Here is a 17,025-nt window from a genome sequence, read left to right as displayed (position 1 = left end):
GTTACTGCTTGCAGTTTCTGGTAACTGCTCACATCAGACTGAGAAGTCAACAGAACACTTGTTTATTACTGCAAAAACTTCAGACCCTGCGGGACATTCAGCAAATATCTCCATGCTGCTAAAAGAAGATTTGGCTCCTGTTGCATCCACTCTGAGTGCAAAGCTGAGTCAAACGAGGAGGATTTGCCATCAGCATAATCAGAAACATGGTGAAAAGGAAGGATGGGATTAAGACTTGGCTGCTGGCAAGGATATGCTGCTTCAATTAATTGTGCGGAAATTTCTATGCTCAAGATAGTGATAAAAATCAAATAAGAGAAGTGTGAAAACTCAGCTCTGGAGCACATGCCTGGCTAGTTAAATATAGAGGTGTGTGTACACAAACATGCAAGTCCATGCTGAATAGTCATTAATATAAATAAAGGTTGTAGTCTTAACTAGTGAGCATCAAGGGTCTGACTCAAAACATTAGAAAAGGCAGCTATACCCCCCAGCTCTTCCTTGCCTTGCCAAGATCAGACCCCCAGGGTGAGTTTTCAGCTAGTCTGTCATCTCCACGGGCAGCATTTCTCTCCATTAACCCATGACCTCGCACAGCTCACATCTCCACAGCATCCCTCATGCACAGCAGCAGAGCTGCAGATCTACTTTTCTCAAAGCTTTCTGGGTTTTTTCCCCTCTGTTTTGTCCCCCAGGAACAGGCTGTTCGTGGGGTAGTGGCTGAAACCTGGGCAAAAGCTCTGTTTTGGGGGGATTTTTCTGAAAACTGCCTTCCAGGTAAAACACTGAAGCCCTAGACTAGTTTGGGCTCATGAAGGCACCGAAGGAGAGAGCTGGAGGAGCTGGGGGGAGGCAATGCTCTCCTAACACGAAGAGAAAAGCAGGGTAGGGAACAAGTGTGTCACGCAAATGCACCCTTACAGGAACGGGACCACACACAGAAGCATTGGGGTAAGGAGTATTTGTAACCACATTCCTGCCACAGCCTTGACACCACCAAGATTCGGACCTTATCCAGCTGCTGAAGCCGTCACACCCATTTCATTTTGCAGATCAAGCTTAAGCAAAATCCCAGTCAGCAGGAGCTGATCAAGACCACAGTGGCTACAAAGCAGCAAACATAGTCCAGTGACGCACATTGCATGGGCAGACTGGGGGATGCATTTGTCCATCGCCATTAGTGCAGAGCCCCAAAAAGCACCCTGTAGATTTGGGGAGAAAAATCCAATAGCATAAGCACAGGGAAGCAGATGTGGCTTGTTTGATCTTTTTGCAGAGAAGGCAGGATCTGTCCCTACCTGGAGTCAGCAGAGGCTGCGGGAAGCACCAAGGACTACAATGTGCTCCATCTTTCCTCCAGGCATTTAGTGGTTTGCTGTAATCAAGGCAGCAAGTCTCTCTCTCTTTTATTTTAGCAAACATCTTTCTTTGTAGTGGATATTTGGTCTGGGGAAACTTTTTTTTGGTAATCATTGCAATAAGCTACATTTATTGGCAGCAGTAGGAAAGACTCAAAACAATTCAGCAAACCAGGATTATTTCTCCAGTGCAATAATGACAGGGATTTGAGAAATCTTGCCCCTGTGTTTTGTCTTTCATCAACATGAGACCAAAGATCTTTCAGCCTGGGATAATTCCAGAAGAGAAAATTGCAGCAAAAAACCTTTTTTATGTCTTATAAGAATTGCCTGTGAAAAAGGTCTTTCCTCTAGAAAGACTGCTTGGTCTTTCTTCCCTGATCTGTCCCCCTTCCACTGACAATATTGTCTTTCAAAACATACAGCATGTTTATTTGATCTTCCTTTATTTTAACTGGAGATTTGATTTCTTTCCTGATTGGGTGAGATGCATTTAATTAACAAAGAATAAAAACACCAACCTCATTCATTCTCATGACTTGGTAAGCAATGCTGTGTCAGTAGGTAGATACAGTCATCCTGTTTTTCCCTCTCCATATCTGATTAGGCCAAAGAAGGAGGAAGACAATAATGTCTTTAGGGTAGAAAAAAGAAAAAAAAGGATTTTTTTACAAACCTACACATATATCTCCTCTGAAATATAGGACAACTTTGCCAGGATGAGGCTGGGATGAGGATAGGAAATGAACAATCAGCTGCTCTTCCAGGACTCTTCTGGCCGCGTTCTGTTCAACAGATCTGGGTCCCTTTAGCCTCTTCGGCATAGCTCCAAACTTAAAGGGAACAGAACAACTGCAAAACACAGCCCTGAAACTTCATCCGGTTCTCACAAACACACACAAGCACATGTATTTACTGAGCAACTATTCAAGCACTCTGATTGTACTTTATAACACCCTTCCATGCCAGTCCTGAAGCAGACAGGCAGACAGTGCTCAGCTTTCAGAGGGAGACCTGTCTAGAACCTTCTCAAGACACAGTAGGTGGGATGTTATCTGAGATTAGGTGAACAAAATTTAGCTGTCTATATGTGAGCTAGGTGTCTAAACCTCTGGTAGCACATCTTTAGAATTTGAAAAAATCCTGGATTTATTATAGACCAACAAATATAAATATAATAAAATATAAAGTAACATCGCCAAGTGAGACAAGGATGAGGACAGCAAATCATCAATCAGCATCTCCAAACAATGAAAGAGTATCAAGACAAACAACAAGAATTGAAACCAATTCAAGAGAAGACAACTGGAGACTGTCAGGCCAAAAAGATTTTGTCTACTATTTCGATAGGTTTAAATTCACATTGCAAAAAAAACCCCTCCAACATTTGAAAGATTGCAAGAGATCTTGTATTCCAGACACAAATCCTCCTGCTGTACCTAAGAGACATGACTCTTGAAGAGGTTAAGTTCTTGGTAAGTAAAGTTCTTAGCAAGCAATCTTTTCCCACTGAGTTGGCCTCTTCAAGTTTCTATTTGTGCTGCTAATGAGGTTCCCACAATCTCCGGGAAGCTGGTCTGAGTTCTAATTAAACAAGATTTGGGGAACTACTCTGCCAAAGTAAGCGCTGGATCTGCCCACCCCATTGACTGAGTCATGCAGGCTGGATACATGCAGGCTGGAAATGTAAATCGCATATTGACATGGAGAGCTATGCTCTCCAGTGAGGCTGCTTTCTACAGCTGCAGCATTTATTAAACTTTTGCCATCATCCAAAGACAACACTCATAACTTGAACAGTCCCCAAGGCTAGAGAGTCTTCCAGGACTCTTCACCCATGTTCTGATCAGGAGATCTGTGTTCCTCTGACCTCTTGAACATGGTCCCAGGCATTAAGAAACAGGATCCTGGAAAACACAGTTCTGGGACTCCATCCAGTCCCTTACATAAAATATGCACGCATATACATTTACTGGTAGTAGAATATCCTCATGGAGCTACAATATTCCAGAAACAGCCATGGCCTAGACACAAAGACTACAAATGCCAGCTTGGTCTTAGGCGCAGCATGTCTCCATGGACTTCCCAATTATTTTTCATATTTATTATTTGTGTTTACTTATTATCTAAACCATTTTAATTGGTGAGTTCCAAAATGCTTTCATAGACTCCAAATCAAAATGCCAAGCTATCTATTCAATGGAAGTCACAACTGTGTCCTCCCCATGAGTGTCACTCTAAAAAAAGAGGCTGATTAAGAAACACAAAACCAGCTTCTGTTCCACTCCCATAAGAAACAGTTTTTCATAGCATTTTATGCCAGGTCCTGATGGGGCCAGCAGAGAACAGACTAAGTCTCCCAGGAGACATGTAGCAGAGACAAGATTAGCGTTACTTCATCCCAGGCCAATACAAACCATCCAGTCTGTGAGCACTCAGGCATGTGACAGTGTCTGCAGACTCTGACCAGACAATGCAGGTTTTCCAGCCAGTGATGTGAGAAAATCCCATAGTCCCCAACCTCTTCATCCAGACTGAGAAGAAACAATCTTCACACAGTCTGCAAGACATTTTACAATGATGGTGGTAAAACACTGGAAGAAGTTGCCCAGAGATGTGGTAGATGCCCCAGGAAGATGATTTTACTCAAGCCAACCAACACCAGTGATGGTGGAGAATATATTCAGCTACCTTTCTGTAGAGGGAACCACTTGGCCATGCCAATGTTATATGGCTGGAAGCACGTTCACCCCAGCTGGGGTTAATAGAGAGGAGCAAAGAAGAAAGTTCATGTTGCCTCTTCTTTCTTCTATACCAAACTCAGAAAGTCTGCACCTAACCCAGGCCTTGGACAAAGATAAGTGTGAGCTGTGACCTCCACACGTTTGTGATTCCATTTCCCACACTGCACAGATCTGTTCGCAGGGGAGAGCGCACTGGAGCATCTCTCTAGCCTGCACATCTGGGCACTGGGACATGGGAGGAGGAAGCACTTACTGCACACACTGAGGTCTCAGTCCCACATGAAAAGAAGCTGCTAGAAGCACCTAGGTCAAGGACTCCCTGCCAGGTATCAGCAGAGAGGCTGAGCCATCCCTTGCTGTCTGCACTAACTTCAAGCTAACTTTTCATGCTGTGTTGAATTTTGGGCCCCTCACAACAAGAAAGACATTGATGTGCTGGAGTGAGTTCAGAGGAGGGCAATGAAGCTGGTGAAGGATATAGAGAACAAGTCTTATGAGGAGCAGCTGAGGAAACTGGTGGTTTTTAGTCTCTTCTCCAAAGTGTCAAGTCGTAGAATGAGAGGAAATGGCCTTAAGTTGTACCAGGGGAGGTTTAGATTGGATATTAAGAAAAATTTCTTCACAAAAAGTGTTGTCAGGCACTGGAATGGGCTGCCCATGGAAGTGGTGGAGTCACCATCCCTGGAGGGGTTTAAATGACCCAAAGATGAGGTTCTTAGGGACATGGTTTAATGACAGTATTAGGTTAATGGCTGGATTCGATAGTCTTGACAGTTTCTTCCAACTAAAATGATTCTATGATTCTGTGATTCGTGCTTGCAGATCCGACTCAGTTCTCCTAGTCTACTACATACAATGAGTAACACGGGACAATATTAGGTGCCAGATGGCCTGTGCTTGTGTACGACTGTGTGAGCTGATTGCAGAACAGATCCCACTGAATCAAACCATTAGGGGCCATAGATACTGCAATAGAACTGTGGAAATGTCCCTTTCTCCAGCAAAATATTTCAAGGCTCTTTGTTGATAAAGCAGTGTTATCATGGGAGCTGAGTGCCTTAGAGGAAATATTAACAGTATGCGTGGCCAGATAAGCAGGAAGGCATGAGCAAGGATCTGCTCATTGCTTGCTCCTACTGCACATCAAAGCAGCTGCATGGTGAGGGACTGGGGAAAGAAATGTGAGGAATCAGTGGCAAATGTTAGCAAGACTCTGGTCTGGAAATGTCCTGCCCCATAACAGCAGCAACTGGGGACCCAAGATGCGCAATGCTGAGCACACAGAAAGGCAGACTGTTCAACCCAGTCGCTCCACAGCCTTCGTAATCCAAATCAAGGACTCGGTGGCATTGGTGGATGGACTCCCATCGACTTGGCCGGGGCTTGAATTGGGCCCTTTAGGAACAGAGACAAAAGACCAAGCGTCTGACTTAAACCGATGACTCATCCATCACCTCAGCCCAAACTTCTCTTGACAAGTAGAGGGAAAAATCCACAAATTAAGTGACCATCACCTGGCTTCTCCTTTCTTGCTGATTGTAAAGGAGAACTTTTGACCTTTCTGCCTCATACATTACAGTTTGGCAGGAGCTGGTTGCTCACCCCGGCTGAACTGTGTCATGCATGTAGCCCCATACAAGAGGTGCCTTTCACGTGCTAAATGATCTTTCCCCCCACTCCTCCTTTGCTCTGCTACAACAATATGGAGAGGCACAATGACACAGGCCCATGGCAGAAGGAGGAGGCTCTCATTAGGAACTTCTCGTTAGGGATGAAAGACTGGCTGGATCATCCCACTGTCATTTTTGCTTCATATTGATTTCCAGAACAGGCTGATTGGAAGCATAAGTCTTATCCTTAAGAGATTTTTCCCTCCAAGCAAGCTCCCCAGCAGCAAACTCACTTGCACAGGGCAAGGTTAAGATGCTGGCAATGGGACTTGGGGACAATAAAAGGCTACATGACACTGGGCATTGCATAGGTAGCCAGCAGCACCCTGCAGACAGGACAGGAATTTGGAGGGCTCTTCAAGGACTTGAGGCAGCCTTTGAAACCCTTAAGCTTTCCCTGCATTAGAGGGGTCAATTAGTAATGCCTGTGCAACAGTGTTCAGGCTGTGAGCCACCGGGTGCCTTTGAGATGCGTATGTGGAGACAGGGCTGTTGGTGCAAAAATGAGCTCTTTTTCCAGAAGTGTCCGTGACTAAGACGACACTTCTCTGCCGTTAACTGAAGAAGGCACAAGTGCTTTGAAAGCCACTGAAACAGATCTGATGACACAGGGAGCTGATAATTACCAGTGAAGGCAAAACCATGCAGCCAGCTGACTGCAAAGCTGGGCATTTGCTGTAAAATGCTTCCTACAGCCCTACACCAAAATACTGCCAAAAGCAGCTTTTTTTGTACCAGCCACATGTTCCATTGCCCCACCAGCAGCAGAAAAACTGCTGAACAGAGACTACAAGTCCTGTGTAGTTATTGTGCAGAGAAAGCTTTGCCTGGTTTGAATTCAAGGATGAACCCCTGGAGAAACAAACCCCATTGTAAAAAACAGAGATTTAACGCTACCTCGTGGTTACGACTACATCACCATGGTGCCTTCGTGTGGTTCAGAGACTGTCTCTTAGGCAAGGACCCAAATCTGATAAAAGAAAAAGCTGTGAGTGATGCTGAAAAGACATTTTAAGCTTCACTGCAGGGTATAAATTGCTAGTCTCTCTCTGAGTATAAGTTGCAGCTCTCAGAGAGAGACCAGCACCTTGGGTCACAGTCCCGCCTTGGAGTCTGGAGCTCCTGACAGATCTTTGCTTTCAAGAAGGTCACAGCTGGTCATCTCTCCTGTACATAAAAATAATCCACCACCAGAGGCTGGACATGAGCAGAAACCCTGGGCAATTTTCTCCTAGAAGGTTGTTTCCCCAACTGGGTGGCACTGGGTTGTATTGCAAGTGTGGGATTTCTGCTCCCCAGGTGAAAGCCCCTGTCAGATTTTTGTCACACATTCACTTGGTGATCTGGGCCGAGTCCCCCTCCAGTGCCCAATTCTTCACCCTTTCCTGAGGACAGCAGCCCTGCCATGCCATGGGAGTCCATGGGAGGCATTTCACTTCTGCTACAAGGGCTGTGCTGATAGTCCCTAAAATTGAAAGATCTCAGATCATCCCCAAATTGATCTTCACTCCCTGAGCTAGGTTTTTATTGTGGTAAATGAAAGCAAATGTTGCTTAAAAGACAGTGTTTGTTACATTACAGACCAATGAAATGGTGCCAAAATTTAATCCACTTGCATGGTCTTTTACCTTGAAATTGTTCTGCTTGGTATCTCGGCTTGCTCTGTACCTATAAATTCAGGACCCAAAGCCTGAAAACCCAAAGAGGACAGAATAAAGGGAACCTAAATGGATATCTCAATACTTTCAAAATGTTGAGCTATCATATTAATTGTACAAGCTAGATAAGGCTCCATTCATCACCTATTACACCCAGAGCATGATAAGATCAGCACTCTGAGATCCTCTGGAGAGCTTCATGTCCAGGCAAACCTCCTCCTCATCCCAGCTCACCACAGCCCCATGCAGCCAGTCCTGCAGAAGACCATGGCATGGATGCCTCTTCCCAACCCTGCTCCATCAGCTGCTCCACCAGCAAGAGCCAACCTTGCTTTTGAGCTGTCGTGTTCATATAAGATCCCTTCCCTTTCCCAAGAATATACGTCTTTGCAGCCTCCTCTGCAGCCCATGAAGAGAAGCAGCAGGCTGCCATGTGGAAAGGGTGTAATCCTGTTTTTTACGACCTTCCCTGCAGCTGTAGACAGTTCCTTGTATGCTTTATGCCTTGTGCTTTCCCAAAACAAGCACGTCAAACACCGGTCTGGGGTAAAAGGCAGTGGGGAAGGGAAAAGCACCCCTGAGCATGGTGAGGAAATTCAAGATTGCTGGATTTCCTCTGCAGCTTCACCTGAATAAAAAGGCAGTATGCTTAGAGAAGGAGCCCAGGGAGTGCTCCCAACCAGAGTGGCTGGGATGGGAGATGCAGCATTGCAGTGGGAAAAGGGAGAGAGATGCTGGGAGGGGGCTCCAGGAGCACCCCAGCCCCCCTCTGGGGGAGGCTATTGCTCTCACAACCACCTGAGCCTGTAAAAGAGCTTTGCTGGTTCTTAATTTTTCAGTTAATTAAGTTTGGTGTCTGTCTGCAACCCTGTAGTGTCACAGCAACTAGTTCAGGCCCTATCCCACAGCACAAGGAACCACTTCCAACACCACCAGGGCTCTATACACCCCTGCAAGAGGTCTGAACACATCCACCAGGGCACCGACCCATCTGGGCTAAATTAGTTTAAAACAGTTTTCAAACAGACGAAGATGACTCCAAATGCATCTCCAAGGCTGTCTCTTTCAGTACACCTGTTCTCTTAGTCTTCTTCCTCAGATAAGTGTTTTGAAACCAAAGAGGTCTCCAGCCAAAAGCTGTCCTGTTGATCGGGCACATGCTAAACACCATGGCCAAATCCTGCACCTTCTCCATCCAGACCTGCTGGGTTAACTCACATCTCCCTGTTTCTAAAGCCAGCACCCATCTGTGTACTCCACGGCCAGGTGGGAAGCGCTGGCAGTACTGCTGTCTGCTGTGGGGTAAATACCTGTCCTTAAACCCTGAGTGACTCACACAGCAACACCTGACTGTCTATGCAATGCTTTTTACAAGAACTTCCACTGGAGCTAATGCAGAAGGAAGATAATAAGCAAAGCAAAGGAAACCCAAATCTAGTTGCTGGCAAACATAGATTAAACATGCTTTGGTGTCAGTCATACGTAAACTTATGAGACCATTGTATCAGGCATTTTGACTGGCCAATGTCAAATTCTTATTTAAGGCCTGTAGGGAACAGTATCAGGAATGATGTTACAATAGGACAAGGGGTGATGTTCTTGAACTAAAACAGGGGAGATGCAGGCTAGACATGAGGAAGAAATTTTTTACAATGAGGGTGGTGAGAGCCTGTCCCAGGTTGGCCAGAGAGGTGGTAGATGAACCATCCCTGGAGACATCCCAGGCCAGGCTGGATGGAGCTCTGAGCAACCTGAGCTGGTGAAGATGTCCCTGCTCATGACAGGGGTTGGACTAGACCTTTGAAGGTCCCTTCCAAGCCAAAGTACTCTATGATTAAAAAAAGTAGGGGAAGAAAATGCTTATAACTAGATTTTAGTTAAGTAGGAAAACCAGAACAAGTGAATCCATTTCCCTAACTGAAAAATCAGACCAGAACCTGCTGACAACTCCCCTTATTTCTTAGATGTTCAAACCCCACTGTTAGACACAGTAGCCTGTTTCACAGCTTGGGTGATGGTGTGTTTGAAGGCAGGGGGCCAGGCAGAGCTGATGACACTGTCCCGGAGCATCACCCCCAGGAGCTGCCCATGTCCCCATGGGATCGCACCTTCCAGGCTGCAACACCGGAGCCGCAGATGAAAGAGCCAGGCTTGCAGCTGGGCAGCGAGGTTTGTGTAAACAGTCAGTGCCCTCTTCCACTGGCGGCCATTTCATCCCCCAATTTGATGAATGTGTGGAGGGAGAACCTGGGATGTTGTTCTCCAGATGAAAACTCCTTTTTCAAAACCAGAGGTGCTGGGTTGAATTCATATCAATCACTCAGGACCGGTTGTGTATGCAGGCTAAAAGGATCCACTGAGGGCAAATCCCTGGTCTGCAGCAGATCTGTGTCATGAAAACTGATACAATCCTGAATGAAACAGGGGAAAGAAAGAGGAAAAAAGTTTGATGAAAGAAGATTAAGGAATCTTCTAGCTGAGGGCTAGAGGAAGTGGGGGAGAAACACTGTGTGCAGAAATGACAACACTGAGCAGAGAAATGTCTGATGGGATCCCCTAAGCTTCATGCAAATAATTGTTCCCATCATCTTCTAGCGAGGGACCTAGGGGTGTGCGAGAAAATCAAACAGTGGTGACACTGGGATGGGTGTGCAGGGTCAGTGGAGCTATATCCATTGCAGAGAGTTTGGCACTCAGTTGTTACAAGGGGGAAAGAATCACCAGGTTTTATGGACTCAGAAAGATGCATGAAAATTTTCACTCCCCCTAAAAAGAATTGCCTGAGGAGCTCTGCTCAGTATCTCTGTGTCTGTGGCATGTCATTTTTGCAGGGGAAAAAAAAAATAATGAAAAATAAAATAAAATAAAATAAAATGACCCTGCATTACTGCATTCAGGTCCCTCTTTTGGAGCATTGCCCGGGGCTCCGTGTTACCAGCAGCTCACTGCCATGATCAAGAGAAGCAGCTCCCAGCATTGATTTTTGAAAGCCTGAAAGGTACTTGGTACCTTGTCCAACGCTCCCCTCTGGCCCCCACACTCCTTGAAAGAGAAATATGTGTTCCCTCGGGACTTTCACTCTGTGTCATATGGCCAGCGCTAAGTGCCCGTCCCCAGGCACAGCAAGGGACCCACAAATGATGAAAAGGAGAAGGGGGCTGGGAGCCCAGCTGGGGACAGAGCCCTCCTGACCACAGGGGACAGAGGCGAGATGAAAGGCGTGTGTATTTTCCCAGGTGATCCCAATAGCATCTCAAAGCCCCGGCTTTCTCACTTTGGCTTTAGCCCCAAAACAAACAAACTGGTGCCAATTTGAATATGCCGAGGGCTGACTGATTCGAGGCTCTTGTTGTGTTTTCACAGTCAGCAGCCGACTGGAATTCAAAAGGGAAGGAAAAAGAAAATAATAAGAGCAGATTGATAAGGTTCCCCAACCCTCTCTGGGAAACATGGGGCTTAAGTCCTAGCCAGGCTGTGTGAAAAACAGGGCCAGAGAAGCCAGGGCTGTTCCAGCACAAGAATTTCAAAGCAAAAAACAAGGGGGGTTGTCCCAGCAGGGATCAGTGAGATAGCGGCTCGCTTTCCCTTTACGCCTGCTGCACCAGATAAGGGCACGTTTTGGGGACATTCAGACCCCCAGAGGCTCGAGCACCATCCAGCAAACCACCAGAGCCAGCAGCACAGCTTCCAGGGCTCTGCCAACAAGCCTCAAACATCTCATGTCAGGAGGATCTTCCCATCGGACACTGGTCCCTGTGCATCTGTGTTGGTATTCTGTTTGCTCAGAGCGTGCTGAGGGCTCTCAGGCTTGCAGATAGTGCTGGAGAAAAGGGACAACTCTCTACAACTACCTGAAAGGAAGCTGTAGCAAGGAGGATGTTGGTCTCTTCTCCCAAGTAGCAAGTGATAGGATGAGAGAAAATGGCTGTAAGTTGCACCAGAGGAGGTTTAGATTGGACATTAGGAAGACTTTCCTCATGGAAAGGGTTGTCAGGCATTGGAACAGGCTGCCCAGGGACATGGTGGAGTCACCATCCCTGGAGGGTTTAAAAGATGCAAAGATGAGTTTCTTAGGGACATGGTTTAATGATAGTGTTAACAGTTGGACTCAATGATCTTAAGGGTCTCTTCCAACCAAAATAATTCTGTGATTCTACGACGTGGTGACACTCGCTTTGCCATTCTCATCTACGCAGGTGGAAGGCATGTCCATGTGTGGTTGCTCCAGGAGCTGCTCGATGCCCCGATCTTTTCCCATCATGTGAACTGAAATGCAGCAGCCTCCCCAGCCTGCTACATGGCTCAGAGATTAGTTTCTGTTTCTGACCTAAGGAAAGGCTTGTGTGCTAAAAAACTTCTCTCCCACTCCCCACCATGCAATTATGTGATCTAAGCAAAATAAAGGCTTCTCTGGCAATCCTCTCTTTAATCACAGCCTTCAGGGGTAGGAGCAAAGTGGGATTAAGCAAAAGAGAGTGGCGACATGCTGCACACCAGATCTGCAGGGAGGGAAAGGTGCTCAGAGGTAACACCGCTTTTACGCAATTAATGGTTGGACTTGATGATCTTAAAGGTCTTTTCCAAAAAAAATGATTCTATGACACACACTGGCTGCCTCCCAGAAAGGAGGTGAGACCTCCAAGGCTATCAGAGACAGACAGACAGACAGGAACGGGTCAAGGAGCTAGGGAGCAAAGAGAGAAGTGTCAAGGAGTTAAGAGGGAGGGGAAGACTTGATAAAGAAGAAGCAAAGGACCAAGTCTCCTTTCCACTTGGAAATGCCTGGCAGGCAGGAGGGGAAGGGTGTGGAAGCATAGACAGGTTGGCAAGACGAAGATATAATTAACAGGGTATCAGTTCCCCTAATAAGAACGTGCTGGGATAGCAGCACATTGGCTCCTCACTGACCTGCATAAGCTCCACGGGCTCTTTGAAGTCGGCTTCCTGCCGGGGCTGGGACACACACAGATGCACCCGCTGCATGTCCCATCCTGGTGGTGGCACACGTCGTGCTGGCTGCAGAGTGGAGGGGATTATGAAGTATTATGTATTATGATTAGTCCCTGGAAATCCCTGCGTGTGTTTTGGCTGATGGCAGCCACTCTGATAAAGTTTAAAGCAGGGGACCCGCTGGGCAAATGTGCTCGTACCATCTCCTGCTCTGGCTGCAAAGTGAATCAGCCTCAGCAGCATCTGAGGCCAGGAATTTCTGCTTGTGTCCTTGTCAGTCACTGTCTTGTCTCATCAGGCCCAGTTTTGACAGGGAGAGGGATTCAGTGCATATTCTAAATATCTAAATCATGGAGTTACGTGGGTTGTAAAGGGAAGCGAGTTGTTGGAAATAAAATCGGAAAACCTGAACCAAATCTACCTCAGAAGCCTAAAAACAAAGGGGAGTACAAAGGTCCCATGTCAATCAAAAGTCTTGTGTGACTTTTAGGCTCACCTTTGTTTTGAGGGGATGTTGCATGGCTTCAGTTCCCACCCACAGGACAGATACTGCAGGTGTCCATGCAGCTGTGCAAGCTTCTGTTATTCAGACCATGGCTACGTCCAGCTCCACTGAGCACAAGCTGATTGCAAATCCAAGCCCTGGAGACCTATGAGCTCTTTACAGAGATGGCTGAGAATCACCCAAATCTGCTATAAACAGGCAGGAAAACAGGACATTGAATCTGTCATCTCATAGCGGGTGGCAGGGCTGCTTCAGCTGAGTCCCCCATCCCCTGCCCATCAGCTCTACCTGCTGCAGGGTATCTGGTCATGCTGCTCTGCCGAGGGAATGGATGTGATTTGGGAGGAAAAGCTTCATTTAGGAGAAAAAAAAATAAAAGGATTTTGTCACCTGGATGATCTCCACAATCCACTAGCATGACAAAAAAGGAAGAAGAGAGCAGCTGCAAAGATGGTCTTTAAGAGAGTGTTAACACAGTTGTGAAACCACAGCCTAAGGGGATGTGTCCCCTCATCACAATTCATTGCCCATCAGGAACGGGACATTTCTCCTGCTCAGCACCAGGGATGGGTGGAGATTTCTGACATGTCCTTGCAAGGCAGCCTGTCCCCAGACTATCCTCCCCATCTGTCTGCACAGAGACAGTCGGGGACCAGGGACACACGCCACCCACAGCAAAGAATCATGTTTCAGATCATGCCCTATTAAAAGATCAGCAGTACAACACAGAAAACAATTAAAAAATGACAATGACAAATGAGTTTGTTCCACCCCGTCTGGAAACACTGCTTGCCCTTCCCAGGGCCAACCTTTGCCCTGGGGACCCAGCCTCCAGTTTGCAACCCACTTCCAGGGGAGACCCTCCCCTCCTGCCTGTGGTGCTCCCTTGTACGTCCCACAAACCCTGCCTGGGGTTGCGATCCTGTGTTTGGGACCGTCACTGTCCTGGGCTTTCAGCACAAGGCAGACTTGCCTTGATTTTATCGAAAGGGAACACAAATAATGGTCTGCAAATGTAGCCATCTAGGAAAAGATCCACTTTTGTTTTCTAAAAATTTGCATCCTCCAGCATCCAGTCTAATAGCAAGCGTTATTCTGCATTTTGAGCCAGCCCATAGCTAATGATTTGCAACAAAATAATTCATCTCCATTATCCTGCCCAGTAAATATTCCCAATATGTCGTCTCAGTGTCAAACTTCCCAGAGTCATTACCCTCCCCAGCATCAGACTCCTCGGCGACGTGCAGGGCAGCCCGAGCCAGAGACTCCTGCCACAGTCAGCAAACGAGCGTGTTTTTCATTAGGCACGTTAAGAGGAACAGTCCTATTGCAAAGAACACCAAATTAAAGGAAAAAAACAACAAGGGGAAGGCTTCAACCCTGGTTATACACAGAGGAACACAGGACGAGCCCTAGATTTAGAACATGTGGAAGCACATTGTAATTTCCTCAGTCTACTTGAGCTGCCTTAAGTTACAAACAGTTATGGTTGCGTTTCATAACTCTGGGGACAGATGGCAAATTCACTCTTATCTCTTCCCCTTCTTGGGACAGTCATGTTATGCCACAAAGTCCTTTACCCCATGGCTCTCAACAGGGAAATCCTCTGCGGTTGTACACTAGAGCTCAGATGAGCAACACAGCTGAAGAAGTGTATGTGTGCATGCCTGAGTGTGCATTTTTGTGTGTAGGTGTTATCTGACACATCTGCCAGCGCAGCAGCCCAGGGCTGCCAGGTTTCTTGCCTATGGCACAGCACCAGTGTTGCAAACCTTGCACTCAGACCCCAATAAATCAGAAAACCTGTCCTGGCTCCTCACCTGGGCAGACTCCAGCTGCATCACAGCCACTTACCTTCCCAAGCTATCGCCCCCCACCCAATTCTTGACGACCTTTCAAGAGGAGGAACACATATTTTTTACTTTCCCTCCAGGCCTGTCCCACCTCCTGTCAGCCTGTAGTACTCGGAAAAAATATGAGATTCCCCAGCTGGGATTTACTAATATCAATAAAAAAAAATGCAAAAACCACCTACACTTCTGCATCATTGTCTTGCCATGTAAGATGGCTCAGCCACAAGCATCACTCAGGGCTTATGCAGAGTCTGTTGGGCAAGACTCCTCACAGCCCTGAAGCAAACCAAGAAGCTGAAAGTAACACCAGGAAAAAAGGGAAGAAAAAGATTTTGAGGGTGTTGCAAAACTGAGCCCATGGAAAGAGTGGAGACGCCAGCAGAAAAACCTGCATGAGAAATACTGCTTACCACATCTGGCGTGTGAGTTTCCAGGTGAAAACATCCATGCACTGTCCCCAGGGTTCATGGTACATGCAAATAGCTGGAGATAAACACACTTGGATCCTCAAGGGGCATAGACTGGGTGAGCTCTGGGGACTCAGCAGGATCAGTGTCAAAAGTCACTGCTCCGTGGCCGAGCGCTGGTAGAGATCACACACTCTTAGTGTTCCCCGCCTGCAAAGTAAAATTAATTTATGACGACATCATTCAATATAGGTGTTTTACTTGTGCATGAAACAGGTGAAACATGCAGTTACCATTGCTCAGCTGAAGGCTGATGACTGGTTAAGGTACAGCAATGCAGCAGCATCTCATCAGGTGGCCATTTCCTATATGCAGTGTCTCCCAAAGCAAATGCTAATGTTGCTGGAGCCATTCTGCCAGGTTATCTCTCTGTATGGACATTTTGCACCATGTCTGTATTGTAAATGTAATCCAGCTCTATACCCGAGGCCACAACACTTCTCTGTTTAATCCAAGATGGCTCTACAGAACCTACAGAAGATCAGGTCTAGGAACACCCTGCACAACTGCTGTGTGTTGCATATTAACAGAGGAACACGAGATCAGAACAACTCACCAGGAGCTTGACCGGAGTTGAGGTGGACCCAGGGCTGCTGCAGATGGATTGAAATAGTTAGGAAACTATCGAAAGGCTCAGTAACACTGGACAGTAAAGATAGAGGCCAGAAGAAAACTTCAGATCCTCCTCCAGATCCAGGTTTTTCCAAAACTCGTGTGTACTTAGATCTGAAGGTCTGGTTTGGCCTTTTCCCTGCTGCTAACAGCATTCAGTGTGAAATGTGCAGCATGCCAGAGAGCGCTAATGCTTTGCAGACCCGGGTTGTGTCATTCCCCAGTGTTATTTATACAAAACTATTTAAAAACACAGGGTAAAATTTGTAGCAGTTTCTATGTGGAAGATTCCTTTTATCTAATTTTATCCACCTACGAGCTGCATGCCTTACGTTAGACACCCAACTTAGAGATGACTGAAGCCTTCAAGGCTCCTTCACAATCAAAGGGCAGAGACAAGCCTCTCTAAAAGAGAGAGTCCTAATGTGGGCACCCATTCTGGGAAGAGAAAAATCACCTTCTAGCCATGTGTGCCTCTCCACCAGCCATGCAGTCAACTTTGAGAAGTTGCTTCAGCTAAATGCTTGGCTGTTAGCTGGGTAGATTAGGTATGCTGAATCTTGTTGATGTGACTAAAGAACTTAATTCCCATTTTCAGTAGTGTCTTAGACACCCCTAGCTAGGTGGTTAGAGTCATCAGGGACCTAAAAATGCTCCAAATCAATAATGATTTACAGGCTGTTACAGCAAGGGATGCCAGGGTGTGTAGAAGGCTTTAGGTTCATTAGTCACATAGCTGCCTGAATACTTTTGAAGAAGTTTCTTCCTCTTTGGTGTCTCACATCTGAAAAGTCTTGTACACCAGCCTACATGCAGGTCCTCTGTCCAAGGCAAGGTGTAGACTCTTTGGGGCAGAGCTGCTGGTCTAATTTGTCAGAGCAATGCAGGATACACCATCCATCTCCCAGGTGTGGACTTTGAACACTACTGTGATACCAAGAATGGAAAAGAAAAAACAAGCCTGGCAGATGCCAGTGAAGACCTCAGTGTTGTGCACTTGTCAGCCCCTTTTAAGTCACATCTTCCCTTCCCTGGGGGACAGGTCTGAGGAACTTCAAGCTTTGCTGGGAGCAGGCAGAACTGCCTCTAGACCCATTCTTAATGTCTGCTCCAGCAGGATTTAATGGTTGGGCTCAATGATACAGGGGTCTCTTCCAACAAAAATGATTCTATGATTGCTGGAGATATTCCTTTTTTCACCTCCTGTC

At 46.5% G+C, this 17,025-nt stretch overlaps 1 long non-coding RNA gene across 1 annotated transcript in view; it reads right to left on the bottom strand.

Moving 5' to 3' along the window:
- LOC135579516 (uncharacterized) overlaps positions 1–15,140 on the bottom strand; it is a 31,376-nt gene extending 16,236 nt beyond the window's left edge. Inside the window, exons 1-3 of the long non-coding RNA XR_010472707.1 lie at positions 12,877–15,140; positions 12,339–12,446; positions 1,299–9,841 (exon numbers count right to left, since the gene is read on the bottom strand). This is a non-coding gene — a long non-coding RNA (uncharacterized LOC135579516). The remainder of the gene's footprint in view (positions 1–1,298; positions 9,842–12,338; positions 12,447–12,876) is intronic.
- Between the last annotated feature and the right edge of the window lie 1,885 nt (positions 15,141–17,025).

The sequence above is a fragment of the Columba livia genome, chromosome 5 (assembly GCF_036013475.1).
Source record: "Columba livia isolate bColLiv1 breed racing homer chromosome 5, bColLiv1.pat.W.v2, whole genome shotgun sequence".
In the NCBI taxonomy this organism is placed as follows: domain Eukaryota; kingdom Metazoa; phylum Chordata; class Aves; order Columbiformes; family Columbidae; genus Columba; species Columba livia.
This window is presented reverse-complemented; position numbering and strand designations above follow the sequence as displayed.